The sequence below is a fragment of the Oncorhynchus nerka genome, linkage group LG18, assembly GCF_034236695.1.
Source record: "Oncorhynchus nerka isolate Pitt River linkage group LG18, Oner_Uvic_2.0, whole genome shotgun sequence".
Taxonomy (NCBI): Eukaryota; Metazoa; Chordata; class Actinopteri; order Salmoniformes; family Salmonidae; genus Oncorhynchus; species Oncorhynchus nerka.
The window spans coordinates 78,715,774-78,730,775 of NC_088413.1; the positions used below are offsets into that span (position 1 = coordinate 78,715,774).

General features: G+C 42.3%; 1 long non-coding RNA gene across 1 annotated transcript; it reads left to right on the forward strand.

Moving 5' to 3' along the window:
• The first annotated feature begins 6,540 nt into the window (after positions 1 to 6,540).
• On the forward strand, positions 6,541 to 7,109 carry LOC135561591 (uncharacterized). The gene is made up of 2 exons (XR_010459587.1): positions 6,541 to 6,737; positions 6,857 to 7,109. It is a non-coding gene; the product is annotated as an uncharacterized LOC135561591 (long non-coding RNA).
• Positions 7,110 to 15,002: the final 7,893 nt, after the last annotated feature.

Here is a 15,002-nt window from a genome sequence, read left to right on the forward strand (position 1 = left end):
TGCTAATAGCACTCGCTAAAACTCAAACGTTCATTAAAACACACATGCAGGGTACTGAATTAAAGCTACACTCGTTGTGAATCTAGCCAACAAGTCAGATTTTTAAAATGCTTTTCGGCGAAAGCATGAGAAGCTATTATATGATAGCATGCAACACCCCGAAATACCTGAAGGGGACGTAAACAAAATAATTAGCATAGCCGGCGCTACACAAAACGCAGAAATAAAATATAAAACATTCATTACCTCTGACGAGCTTCTTTGTTGGCACTCCTATATGTCCCATAAACATCACTATTGGGTCTTTTTTTTCTCGATTAAATCGGTCCATATATGCCCAAAATATCCATCTATGAAAAGTGTGTGATCCAGAAAAAAACACAGTTTTAAAACGCAACGTCATTTTTTTAAATTAAAAAAGTCGACGATAAACTTTCACAAAACACTTCGAAATACTTTTGTAATCCAACTTTAGGTATTAGTAAACGTTAATAATCTATCAAATTGATCACGGGGTATTCAATAGCTCCACGTCTTCAAATCATGGTCGGAAATCTCTCTTCCAAAACATCCTGTCGGAGACCGGAAGGAATGGGGTCTCTCTTCTTCGTTTGACCAAGGAACAACTCCCAGGCAATTGCCAAGACTGGCGACATCGTGTGGAAGCTGTAGGACTTGTAATCTCGGCCCCATCTAATTTGCTGAGCCATAGACAATACATGCAAGTGGCGCATTGATATTTTTTCCACTTTTTGGTGATCAGTTTTCCTTGGGCTTTTCGACTAAACACACGTTCTGTTATAGTCACAGCCGTGATTTAACCAGTTTTAGAAATGTCAGAGTGTTTTCTATCCACACATACTAATCATATGCATATACTATATTCCTGGCATGAGTAGCAGGACGCTGAAATGTTGCGCGATTTTTAACAGACTGTTCGAAAAAGTAAGCCCTAAGCTTAAGTGGTTTTAATTAACAACAAATTCTTATTTCCATCAACTAGCTAGGAACAGTAGGTTAACTGCCGTGTTCAGGGGAGGAATGACAGATTTTTACCTTGTCAGCTCGGGGATTCTATCTAGCAACCTTTCGGTTACTGACCCAACACTCTAACCACTAGGATACCTGCTGGTTACTGACCCAACACTCTAACCACTAGGATACCTGCTGGTTACTGACCCAACACTCTAACCACTAGGCTACCTGCTGGTTACTGACCCAACAGTCTAACCACTAGGATACCTGCTGGTTACTGACCCAACACTCTAACCACTAGGATACCTGCTGGTTACTGACCCAACACTCTAACCACTAGGATACCTGCTGGTTACTGACCCAACACTCTAACCACTAGGATACCTGCTGGTTACTGACCCAACACTCTAACCACTAGGCTACCTGCTGGTTACTGACCCAACAGTCTAACCACTAGGATACCTGCTGGTTACTGACCCAACACTCTAACCACTAGGATACCTGCTGGTTACTGACCCTACACTCTAACCACTAGGATACCTGCTGGTTACTGACCCAACACTCTAACCACTAGGATACCTGCTGGTTACTGACCCAACACTCTAACCACTAGGATACCTGCTGGTTACTGACCCAACACTCTAACCACTAGGATACCTGCTGGTTACTGACCCAACACTCTAACCACTAGGCTACCTGCTGGTTACTGACCCAACAGTCTAACCACTAGGATACCTGCTGGTTACTGACCCAACACTCTAACCACTAGGATACCTGCTGGTTACTGACCCAACACTCTAACCACTAGGATACCTGCTGGTTACTGACCCAACACTCTAACCACTAGGATACCTGCTGGTTACTGACCCAACACTCTAACCACTAGGCTACCTGCTGGTTACTGACCCAACAGTCTAACCACTAGGATACCTGCTGGTTACTGACCCAACACTCTAACCACTAGGATACCTGCTGGTTACTGACCCTACACTCTAACCACTAGGATACCTGCTGGTTACTGACCCAACACTCTAACCACTAGGATACCTGCTGGTTACTGACCCAACACTCTAACCACTAGGATACCTGCTGGTTACTGACCCAACACTCTAACCACTAGGATACCTGCTGGTTACTGACCCAACACTCTAACCACTAGGATACCTGCTGGTTACTGACCCAACACTCTAACCACTAGGATACCTGCTGGTTACTGACCCAACACTCTAACCACTAGGATACCTGCTGGTTACTGACCCAACACTCTAACCACTAGGCTACCTGCTGGTTACTGACCCAACAGTCTAACCACTAGGATACCTGCTGGTTACTGACCCAACACTCTAACCACTAGGATACCTGCTGGTTACTGACCCAACACTCTAACCACTAGGATACCTGCTGGTTACTGACCCAACACTCTAACCACTAGGATACCTGCTGGTTACTGACCCAACACTCTAACCACTAGGCTACCTGCTGGTTACTGACCCAACACTCTAACCACTAGGATACCTGGTGGTTACTGACCCAACACTCTAACCACTAGGATACCTGCTGGTTACTGACCCTACACTCTAACCACTAGGATACCTGCTGGTTACTGACCCAACACTCTAACCACTAGGATACCTGCTGGTTACTGACCCAACACTCTAACCACTAGGATACCTGCTGGTTACTGACCCAACACTCTAACCACTAGGATACCTGCTGGTTACTGACCCAACACTCTAACCACTAGGCTACCTGCTGGTTACTGACCCAACAGTCTAACCACTAGGATACCTGCTGGTTACTGACCCAACACTCTAACCACTAGGATACCTGCTGGTTACTGACCCAACACTCTAACCACTAGGATACCTGCTGGTTACTGACCCAACACTCTAACCACTAGGATACCTGCTGGTTACTGACCCAACACTCTAACCACTAGGATACCTGCTGGTTACTGACCCAACACTCTAACCACTAGGCTACCTGCTGGTTACTGACCCAACAGTCTAACCACTAGGATACCTGCTGGTTACTGACCCAACACTCTAACCACTAGGATACCTGCTGGTTACTGACCCTACACTCTAACCACTAGGATACCTGCTGGTTACTGACCCAACACTCTAACCACTAGGATACCTGCTGGTTACTGACCCAACACTCTAACCACTAGGATACCTGCTGGTTACTGACCCAACACTCTAACCACTAGGATACCTGCTGGTTACTGACCCAACACTCTAACCACTAGGATACCTGCTGGTTACTGACCCAACACTCTAACCACTAGGATACCTGCCGCCCCCGGTAGCCTAGTCAACCTTGCATGTTCCGTTGAAGAGGTTTGAAGAGTAAAGTCTGAATCTTTAATATAAAACTAACTTCACCTCTGTAAAACACTGTATGATTAAATCATTACATTTTGATTCACCAATAAAAACGAAAAGCTCATCTTTTAATAATAATATATTCATCATTGAATCATCTTTGATTATAGTATTGTCGGTGGCGAGCCGTCATTTAGGGCAGGTGGGGCGGAGCCACACCCGTTTTGAGCCCCACGTGTTTAACAACAATATATATATGTTGCCTGTTTTGCATGTTATTTTGGCATTAATATGAGTCACATATCAGTTTTCAAACAATGTAAAAACATTTTTTAAATCATTGAGTTAATAAAGCCACATACAGACATTGTCTCTTTTTTGCTTTCTTGAGGAAGGCAGCTCATAAATGCAGGTGTTTCAGCCCAGCTTAGTGCTTTCTGTGGTGGTGGGGCAGCCAGTGAGAAATACGGAGCGTAGGGGTTGGTAATGTTCTCTGGTTGCGCCGTGATTGGCTCAACATGATATTTTCTAAATCATAGCTACCAAGCTAGCAGTCATCATCATGCATCCAGTCAACAATCTCCTGGCAAATCCTTTTCAATCCTTGTCATATGAAGAGAAATTATAGATAAAAAGTATCAGTGCTCATCAACCTTTCCAAATAAACACAAAAAGTTGGAAATCACAAATTCAACAATGAGTGGTTTGGAAGGAATCAGTGGCTAACTGCAAGTTTAACAAAGCAATCACTAGCCTGCTGTTCAACATGACTCTTGAGTGGTTGGAAGGTATGCTTCTCTATAAATGATGTAATATGCCTGGGAGTGTCATGTTCTGACCTTTGTTCCTTCATTATGTCTTTGTGTTAGTTTGGTCAGGGCGTGAGTTGGGGTGGGTAGTCTATGTTATTTTTTCTATGAAGTATTTATGTGTTAGTCCTGGATGTCGTTCGTTGTCTCTGATTGAGAATCATACTTAGGTAGCCTGTTATTCCCATTTTAGTGGTGGGTGATTGTTTTCTGTCTCTGTGTCTTCACCAGACAGATCTGTTTAGTTTTCGTTCGTTGTCCCTGTTATTTTGTTTTTTTGTGTTCAATGTTAATAAATTATCAACATGGACACGTATCACGCTGCATATTGGTCCGATCCTTCATACTCCTCGTCAGAGGAAGACGAATATCGTTACAGGGAGATATGCATACTGTATCTAAGAAAGTAATACTAAGTGTATGTTGTGTAGTAAGCTGTTAGTAGCCCATGTGCCTCACCCCTAATAATTTTGTCCCTTTCCACTCTCATAACTTAGCCTACTGCTCTGACTTGATGGTGCACATGTAGACTATAGCCTGTTTTAGAGAAATGTAATCATCGAATATTGTACGAGCTTTCATTGTCTGCTTATATGCAGTTATGACTTGGTGTACAGGGAGAATACTGTAAGAATGGCCCATGTTCAAAATTCTGTCGCTGTACATTTCAAAAGTGCTGAACAAATGGTGATATTGACGACGTCCATCCTAGGTCTCTCATTGTCTTAATCTAAATTACAGATATCCTGTAGTCCACTCGTTGTCCCCTTGTGCCATAGTTTGTACATAAGCAAGTCAGTCATATCAGCTATGTTTTTTAAAGGATTCTCTCCATGGTGCTGAAAAGAAACCTCTGCTGTTGGGACAGCTTTATGTAGACCCTAACAGTTTGTGGGCATCGTTTGTTAAAGTTATAGTGCAATTAAGGTATTGTTTAGTGTTGTGTTGTGTAGTGGCTTTGCTGGCATTCATCTAAAACATTTTGGGGGAGTTTTCCCCACCATGATGTACATGCTGCAATCACCACTGGGTGGGTGAATTATAACACCACAACCCTGTTACCTATAGATAGACAGTCTAGAAATGTTTAAACTATTTACATGTGTTTGGTAAGCTTGCATTCCATTCCCCCTGTCACATGGGGATCTATGGTTGATTCTAGATGAAATAGTCAACTCTGTTACAGTCAACCCTGTCACTTTATTTGGCCCTTAATAGGCACTTGCTATAGTCTGTATTTGTTACTCTTGAGATGGGAAACATGTTTTATATTAAGTTGAACATGTGCTCTTTATGACAGAATGTTAGAATTAGGTGAAATAAAAGTTACACTCCCCAAAAGGTACTCAATTGGTGGAATGACCCAATTACTGAGAGAGCTAACGATGCGTCTACTGTTGCTCTCTCCTCAGATTCTTAGAGAAGCTATTTCAATCTGATATTTCTCCTATGGTCTAAAATAGATGTGTATAGAGGACTCCTCTCTAATATAACATGTCACACATTGTATCAAACTGATGGAATGTTAGGTGTCTCATTGAAAGTCTAACATCTACCATGACTACTGGATGTTTCAATTCTAATAAATAACAAAACAATCCACACCGTAACAACAATATTGCTTTTTACTAAATGCTTTTATTAAAGAATAAAACTTTGCTAACAGCTCTGCCCGGGAAAATGACATCATCAAACATCACTGGCCTGGTGGAAATGATCAGAGTTGCATTCAACTTGAATAAAGATGAGAAACTCTGGTCTGTGGAGCCACTGGTCTGAGGGGAGGACTTCTGTTTAAACCATTTCCATTTTTGGGATATTTTCTAGGACTGTAGAGGTGGGGATCAGAGATGAATTCAACTTGGATAAAGATGAGAATCTGTTCTGGGGAGGAGTGTCACTGACCTTCGATGGTTTGTTGCCTGATAAAGAGGATACTTGCTGGCTTGAGGAGACTAAAATGTTTTGAGGAGGAAATGTGGCTCGATGACTTAAAGAGGAGGAGGAATTATTGGGCGACACTTTTAATTACCAACGTAACCTCAGTGGAACTGTGGCTTCATTGAGTTCCAGCTCTAGGCAGACAGCACATCAGGAAGGCTGTAAGACATCACAGAGACAGGTAAGTATCTATATATTTACATGTGTGTTGCATGTACACTAAACGCTCACATTTGGATAATGTCACTTTTTAAAGTGATGACATGTATATTAACAGTGTAAAACATGAATAGATGTTTAAACATTCTTTACCTCATCCTAATTTTCTTCCAGATGCTTGGCTTTTTCTTTGTCTTTGTCTTGGAGATTGGCTCTGATGTTTCAGCCTCTTCTGGAGCTTCTAGCTGCTGGCTGTCTGGCCCCCCTGATGGTTCTCTGGCCCCCCCTGATGGTTCTCTGGCCCCTCCTGATGGTTCTCTGAACTCCCCTCCTGGTTCTCTGCCCATGCCTGTTGCCTCCTTGGCCCCTCCTGCTGGCCATCTCCAGATGCAACAGGCTCTTGGCTTACTTGTTGGCCTGTGGCCCATCCGGGCAACTCCTGACCGTGGTTGTAATCGTGGCTGTGTTGGGTGGTTAGACACCGGGTGTTGATTTGAGCATCAGCCTCCAGATTCATCTGATCCAGGTAGTTTTCCTTCATCTTCTCCCTCTCCTCCTTCAGTTGTTAATGAGTGTGTTTTTTAAGCAGGGACCGCTCTCTCCACTGCTTATTGAAATCCTCCATCTTCTTCCTTCTCTCCTCAGCCTTCAGCAGCTCCTTCCTCTTCTCCCTCTCTCTCTCTGCCCGGGTCATGGTGGATGTTAGCCTTGTGTGTCCAGGGATGGCTGGGAGGGGAGAAGAAGTAGAGTTTACATTCAACTTAGTGGATCTGGTATCAACTTAAATGTAATGGACACAGGGAATGAAGAATAGAAAACACAATTGGATCTCAATGATTCTTTACTCTTTTCAGTTGAGCAAGGCATGGAATGTGTCAATAAAGTGCAATAATTCCCATCCCGAATTGACCTGGTCCTAAATTGAACATGTGTCCAGAATGGCACCTATTCTTTGTATAGTGCCAGGGCATATGTGATCGCTTAGGGCCCCATGGCCACTAGTAGCCCCCGGATCCCCCCCAAAACATGTTTTTGTGTGTGTTCTTTATGAACTGATGCAACATGACGACTGGTGTGGAACTTATGTGTGTAGAGGAGACTACAGAGGATGATGTCATAAGCAGAGGGAAAACAGGTCTTACCTATGTGGACGATCTTATGGCCTTCCTCAGCCTCTCTCTGATACGTTCTCTCTATCTTTTTGAGGTTCCTCTTCTCCCATGTTTTATTCACCCAGCCCACAGCTCTCCTTCTGATACTTTTATCAGGTGGGAGAATGTCCTCCTTGTCATCTTCCTTCTCCTCCTCCTCTAAGTCACCCCTCTTGTACTCAAGGATCTCCCTTCTTTCCTCTTCCACCATCTCCTGTCTTTTTTTTGCCTGTATTATTTTTTCTCTCTCTCTAATTAAAGATAAATGGCATTTGATGGCTTTCTTTCTCTCCTCCTCTCTCTCCTCCTCTCTCTGCCTCTCCTCCTCTCTTAGTCTCAACATTTCTTTCTGTCTAGCAATTTCAATCTCTCGTTTTCTATCCTGCTCCTCTTGTTGTCTTGCCCTCTCCTGTTTTCTTTCCATCTCCAGCCGTCTTTCCTCCTTCTCCCTCCTGATTTGTTGTCCTCTTTCTATGTGTTCTCGTTCCCCCTTCAACACTTCTAACCTCCTCTCTTTACGCCTATTGAAGACTTCCCGTGCTTTTGCTTTAACATTAACTACTACATGTTTCTTCATGCTTACTTCCTTTCCTCTCTCTTCTCTTTCCCTGTACTCTTCCTCTGCTTTCTTAATCACTTCCTGCTTTTCTTCCATCTCTCTCTCCTGTTCTATCTCCAGTTCATTCTGTCCCTCAATTTCCCCTAAAATATTTTTCTGCCCCTCCTTTCTTCTTCCTGCTTCCTCCCTTTCTCTCATAATCATATTTTCGTTCTCCATCTCTTTCTGTTGCTGATCTCTTAATTCCATCTCTCTCTGATTCTCATTGTCTTTCTCCCTTTCTTTCTCCTTCTCCTTTTGTTTCTGTCTCTCCTCTTGTTGTTGTCGTCTGTGTATATCTTCTATCTCTCTCTGTCTCTTGTTCTCCCTCTCTCTTCCCTCCTTCTCCATGTCAATTTGCTTCTGTTTCCATATATCTTCTTCTTGATCTCTCTCAAACGATCTCTTTCTCTCCTCTTGTTGTTGTCGTCTCTCTTTCTCACCCATCTCTCTCTTTCTCTCTTTCTCACCCATCTGTCTCAGTCTCTCTTCTTCTCTTTCTTCCTCTTCCATCTCTATTTGCTTCTGTTTACATCTTTCTTCTTCAATCTCTCTTTCAATCTCTCTCTGTGTCTCTTCTCTTTCCATATTTTTCTGTCTCTTCTCCCTTCTCTTTCTTTTGATCTCTCTCTGTCTCTCTTTCTCCCTCTCTCTTTCTTCCTCTTCCATCTCTATTTGCTTGTGTTTACATCTTTCTTCATCGTTCTCTCTTTCAATCTGTCTCTGTCTCTCTTTCTCCCTCTCTCTTTCTTCCTCTTCCATCTCTATTTGCTTCTGTTTACATCTTTCTTCATCGTTCTCTCTTTCAATCTGTCTCTGTCTCTCTTTCTCCCTCTCTCTTTCTTCCTCTTCCATCTCTATTTGCTTCTGTTTACATCTTTCTTCTTCAATCTCTCTTTCAATCTCTCTCTGTGTCTCTTCTCTTTCCATAATTTTCTGTCTCTTCTCCATTCTCTTTCTTTTGATCTCTCTCTGTCTCTCTTTCTCCCTCTCTCTTTCTTCCTGTTCCATCTCTATTTGCTTGTGTTTACATCTTTCTTCATCGTTCTCTCTTTCAATCTGTCTCTGTCTCTCTTTCTCCCTCTCTCTTTCTTCCTCTTCCATCTCTATTTGCTTCTGTTTGCATCTTTCTTCTTCAATCTCTCTTTCAATCTTTCTCTGTCTCTCTTTCTCCCTCTCTCTTTCTTCCTCTTCCATCTCTATTTGCTTCTGTTTGCATCTTTCTTCTTCAATCTCTCTCTGTCTCTCTTCTTCTCTTTCCATAATTTTCTGTCTCTTCTCCATTCTCTTCCTTTTGATCTCTCTCTGTCTCTCTTTCTCCCTCTCTCTTTCTTCTCTTCCATCTCTATGTGCTTCTGTTTGCGTCTCTCTCTTCTTCTTCTCTCTCCATCTCCTTCTTCTTCTCATCTTCTTGTTGTCTCTGTTTTGGTATTTTCTCCATTCTCTTTCTTTCTACCTCTTTCTGTTTGTTGTGCTCACCCTCCATCTTCTCCTCCATGTCCATTTGGTTCTGTTTCCATTTATATTTGTCTGTTTCCATATTTTCTAATTCTATCCGCTGTTCCTTGATTTTCTTGAAGACTTCCTCCAATTCAGACATCTTTTTGTCATTGATGAGGGCTGTCTCCATCTCCATCTCTCTCCACTCTATTTTTCATCTCCTCTTCACTTCGTCTCCAATCATTTTCTCTCTCTCTGTCTCTATCAAATGTTCTCTCTGGCTCAGTCTCTTCTTTCAATCTAATCTCTTCTTTCATTCTCACAACCTCTCTGTCTAACACTAGTACATTTTGGTTAACCTGTTTCACTCTCTCATTCTGTCTTCTAAACGCTTCTTTCGCTCTTTCAAATTTGATTTTGTATTGAATCTCTTTTGTTGTCATATCTTCTTTCAGTCTCTCAACCTCTCTCTCTAACTCTTTTACCTTTTCGTTAACCAGTTTGACTTTCTCATTCTCTCCAATACGCACGTCTCTTTCTCTTTCAAATATGATTTCCTTCTCAATCTCTTTCAATCTCTCAATCTCTCGTTCTAACACTTTTATCGTTTCTTCTGCCTGTTCCACTTTCTTCTTCATTTCTTGTCTTTCCAATTCTGCTTTTCTCACCCTTTCCATCTCCCTTTCTCTCTCTCTTTCCCTCTCTCTTCCTGTCTCAATAGGTTTGTGGTTCCAGGCCAGTCTTGGTCGCTGATCCTCCATGACTTTCTGCCATAGCCTCAATCTCTCAATCTCTTGCTTCATTTTAAAAGGTAAAATTAGTGATAATCTATGACCAAGACATACTTTCAAAGGATTTGCAGAGAACGATACACAGCAATACAACCTAGAACTAGGTAATTGAATCAAACACTGGACAACATCAATAGCAGGGTCATTTTGATCAATTCATCCGGACAAATCATTGTCAATTAATGTATTATCATGGTTTGAAAAAATTACGAGACATTTTATGGTATCAATGTCCAAAATGTGTACAAATACAAACACACAACCTTCTTGCCCATTCAGTTAGGGGTTTGAGAAATTCCGATTACAATTTGTGTGATGTTACAACAATGTGGCCTCTGATGTTTATGCTTGTAGAAATGACTCCTACAAATGATGCTTCACTAATGCAACTATTTACAACCTGCACAGATACAGTTATCAACAACAACAACAGTAATGACGTTAATAAGGAAGTGGATATTCAACCGGCAGAAGAAAGGCATAGGGGTTGAGATAAATGAAGGTTAGGTTCAGGACCTAGGGTTGGGTTAAGGTAAAGGTTAGGTATAGTTTCAGTGAGGTTAAGGTAAGGGTTAAGGTAAGGAATAAGAGTTAACATTGGGTTAGCGTACCGCTGTCTGCCACTATTCATTTTCAGCTGGGTAAATATACACGGCCTTTTAATAATAACAATGACATGTCTTACGTGGGCCAGTTGTAGGTCCACCATCAGTAGATCCAGCAGTTGTTTGAGTCTGTGGATCTCCTGCATTTTTCTCTGGTGCTCCATTGCTTCTGTGGCTCTCTCTGCCTCCCTCTGTCTCTCTGCCTCCCTCTGTCTCTCTGCCTCCCTCTGTCTCTCTGCTTCCCTCTGTCTCTCTGCCTCCCTCTGTCTCTCTGCTGCTCTCTGTCTCTCTGCTTCTCTCTGTCTCTCTGCATCTCTCTGGCTCTCTGCTTCTCTCTGTCTCTCTGCTTCTCTCTCTCTCTCTGCATCTCTCTGGTACTCTGCCTCCCTGTGCCTCTCTACCTCCCTCTGGCTCTCTGCTTCCCTCTGGCTCTCTGCCTCCCTCAGTCTCAGGATCTCAGCCTTCCACTCTGTCATTATACCCCTTTCTACTCTTCTTCTCCTCCTTTCATCTTTTAAAAGGGCTCGGAGATTGTCTGACTCAGACTGTAATTGTTCAATGATCTTGTCCTTCTCTGATCCACCATTCCTCCTCTTCTTTTCCTCCTCCCAGAGGCACACTTGAAGTCTGTCCATCTCCTTCTTCTGATTTCGGATCGTTCGATCCTTCCCCCTCAACTCAAGCATGTGGGCTTCCTTCTCTGTACAGGTCTTCTTCTCTTCTCTCAGGAAGTGAACCTCCATCTCTGCCTGCTTGTAGCTGGGAGCAAAGGAATGTCAACACATTATTTAGGAAGTGAACTCAGACAATTTACTACAATATTAAAATAATAATTCAACTTCTGCTCAATGTAACTGTCTTTAATAACACACATCACACAACTGTGACTTACAGTAGGTGAATGTGATGAGTTGACTGTCCATGATGGCCAGAGGTGGGTCATGTGTCACTCTGGTCAGGGCGTTACGTACAACTTGCAGACACTGAGCCTTCCTTCAGCAAGCTGCACATAATGCCCTGGACCAGAGCTAGGTTATGTGATGAATGACTTACAGACTGTTCCATATGATAGGAGGGGGTAAGAAGACAGTCCCAGTAGGACACATAATGCCCTGGACCAGAGCTAGGTTATGTGATGAATGACTTACAGACTGTTCCATATGATAGGAGGGTAAGAAGACAGTCCCAGTAGGACACATAATGCCCTGGACCAGAGCTAGGTTATGTGATGAATGACTTACAGACTGTTCCATATGATAGGAGGGGTAAGAAGACAGTCCCAGTAGGAGACGGAGATCGTCCAGAAGAAGAAGAGGTGTCCATCTCCTCAGAGACTGCAGGAAAGGTCTACAAGTTTTATTTCTGGAAAATAAAGAGATGCCTTCATTCAGCAACAATGTGTGTTTCTATGTTTCTGTCACTAGATGGTGCCATTGTACACAACATTTAGTCACCAGGTCAGTGAATTCAGAAACAGTCTTCAGAGTTGAGTCCTCAAGCTCTAGCCTACAACCCATCATGCATCAGTACAACTAATATAATAATACCTCATCACAACTTCATAATCACAGTACACCTGGATTGTGTTCACAAAGTGTTTCAAGGTAGGACTGCTGATCTAGGATCAGGTCACCTCCTGTCCATCAAAACGTATTCAGTTTCATTTAAAAGACCAAACTGATTATTGATCAGCACTCCTTCTATGAGATTTTGAATATGGGAAAGAACCTTTCTGGCATATGCTGGCTAGACAGTACACAGACAATTCAGATGGTCCGACAGACAGACAGAAGAGTAGATACAGATGGAGTGATTGATAGCAACAGAAATAAGGAAGCGGATGGTTAATGTATTGTAAACTTTTGTAAATATTTGACTCACCTCAAATCACACGTGTCAAACCTCAGTTTTAGTGTTGAACTGAAGAATATCTTCCGCATGAACTTTCTCTGGTCTGGAGCTGTATTGTTGCGTCATTTGGAACGCTTGAGCGTCATAATCCGTTCACCGCGCCTGCTTGATTGACAGCTAGGGGTTCTCCTGCGCATCTGTGTCCAAAAGTAGATAATGTTTAGCTACTCATAATTGATAAAGACATTTATAACTATTTTCACTTGACTTTTATTTCGTGTATTTTTGCCTAAGGTTATTTGGAATTCTATGTTGTGTGATTTGTCTTTGCATGGGCCTAAAGTTCAATGAAATACAAACAGCAACCATAGCCTACAAACATTTCCCACACAAATACAAATGTGGGTGTTTAGTGAGAACACAAAATAATAACATTACAGCCATAACTGTACAAACAAACATACAATCACAACTCTCTCCCCACTATTTATTATTTCTGCAGTGAGGATTCACCCCCTTTAGATAATGATGTTGTAATTTATCTACAGAAAAAACGTTGTTCTGAGCTCAACAAGCAGTTGTAGCAGTTTGCAAATCATAGAGCCAGATGAATGGCTCTTTCGGCGATGCAATTCGGTTCCCGACGTTCGTTCGTGAACGACACATCACCACACTGTAGTTCTCCACCATTTAGTATCGTGAGCTGGAGGAGCGTTCGTCCAACTTCTCATCCAAGTAAATGGCAGCGGCGCATCATCCATCCGATGAACTCCCAAGGGACTGGGAGGATAGTTCACGATGCAACAAGCGTTTGGGGAGGACATTCATTGAAACGCAATGACTGTTTTTAAATTCTTGAGGGACTCTTGCTCCAGAGGAAATCTCAGCAGCGATGTCTCTGCTGTGCGTCAGAGGTGGGATCTTTTCCTTCTTCACTCTGCTTATTATACTGTACATATCGGTCACATTAATGACATTGCACTCAGGAAAGTTGTCTGTAGGCTATTGGGGAGATGCGCATAGCCCGTTGAGTTGTCACGTTCCAGTCCAAACATGACCTGGGATGTGAGAAGGGAGCTATTCTATAACACATGTAGATGACATGTAGTCTTTATATGTAGATTATATTTTGGTTTTATATTTCATATTTGATTGATGATTAGGCCTATGACTTTTGATTCCACTTTGGCTACCTTGCATATTGTCCTCTCTTGCTATATCTTAAACTTTATGCCCTTGTGCAGATCTTATCTCTAAACAATATTCATGATAGTTTGAATGAGTTGAGTAAACTACACTGTTGTTAGCTTCTCAGTCTGTACTGTACTGTCCCTGGAAGACTCTCCACATAGTTCACCTAGATCCAGTCCACTTTGTTCCACTGGTCAACTAATCATCCAAACCTCTTTTCTGACCAACATCCCATTGACAGCCTGTGTGACCAAAACCTAAAACGGACCTTAACCCTAACCTTAACCCTAACATTAACCCTAAGATTAACCAAAGCCTTAAAGGTAGTCTCATCATGGGTGTGATTCAGACTGTAGTTTCTCCCTGTGTGTCCAGTAAACCTCCTCTCAACATGGGTGTGATTCAGACTGTAGTTTCTCCCTGTGTGTCCAGTAAACCTCCTCTCATCATGGGTGGGTGTGATTCAGACTGTAGTTTCTCCCTGTGTGTCCAGTAAACCTCCTCTCATCATGGGTGGGATTCAGACTGTAGTTTCTCCCTGTATGTCCAGTAAACCTCCTCTCATCATGGGTGTGATTCAGACTGTAGTTTCTCCCTGTGTGTCCAGTAAACCTCCTCTCATCATGGGTGGGATTCAGACTGTAGTTTCTCCCTGTATGTCCAGTAAACCTCCTCTCATCATGGGTGGGATTAAGCCTGAAGCTGGAGAGGCCAGTAGCAACCAGCCTGACCACTTTATTACTAGTTGGGGATGGATAGTATCTCTAGAGGTACAGTAGGGCATTTCCATGTGAAAGGATTGTCTATTAGGTATCTGTTGTGAAATTGTTAGATATTACTTGTTAGATAATACTGCACTGTCGGAACTAGAAGTGCAAGCAGCTAGACTCGCAATAACATCTACTAACCATGTGTTGTGACCAATAAAATTAGATTTTGATTTGAGCACCAATTATAATGTTCATAAGAGCATGTGTAATTGGGTGTGAAATGAAATCTAAGAGTGTATATTTTTGGTAAATGTATAGATACATTTTTCAACCAGTGAAGGCTTTGATTTCTGGGTAAACAGATGGACAAGGGATCTTAGAAAAGATTAGCAGAAAAAGTCTTAAAGGTCCAATATCAGAACTACATTAAAACCAGAATCATGTTGACATAAAG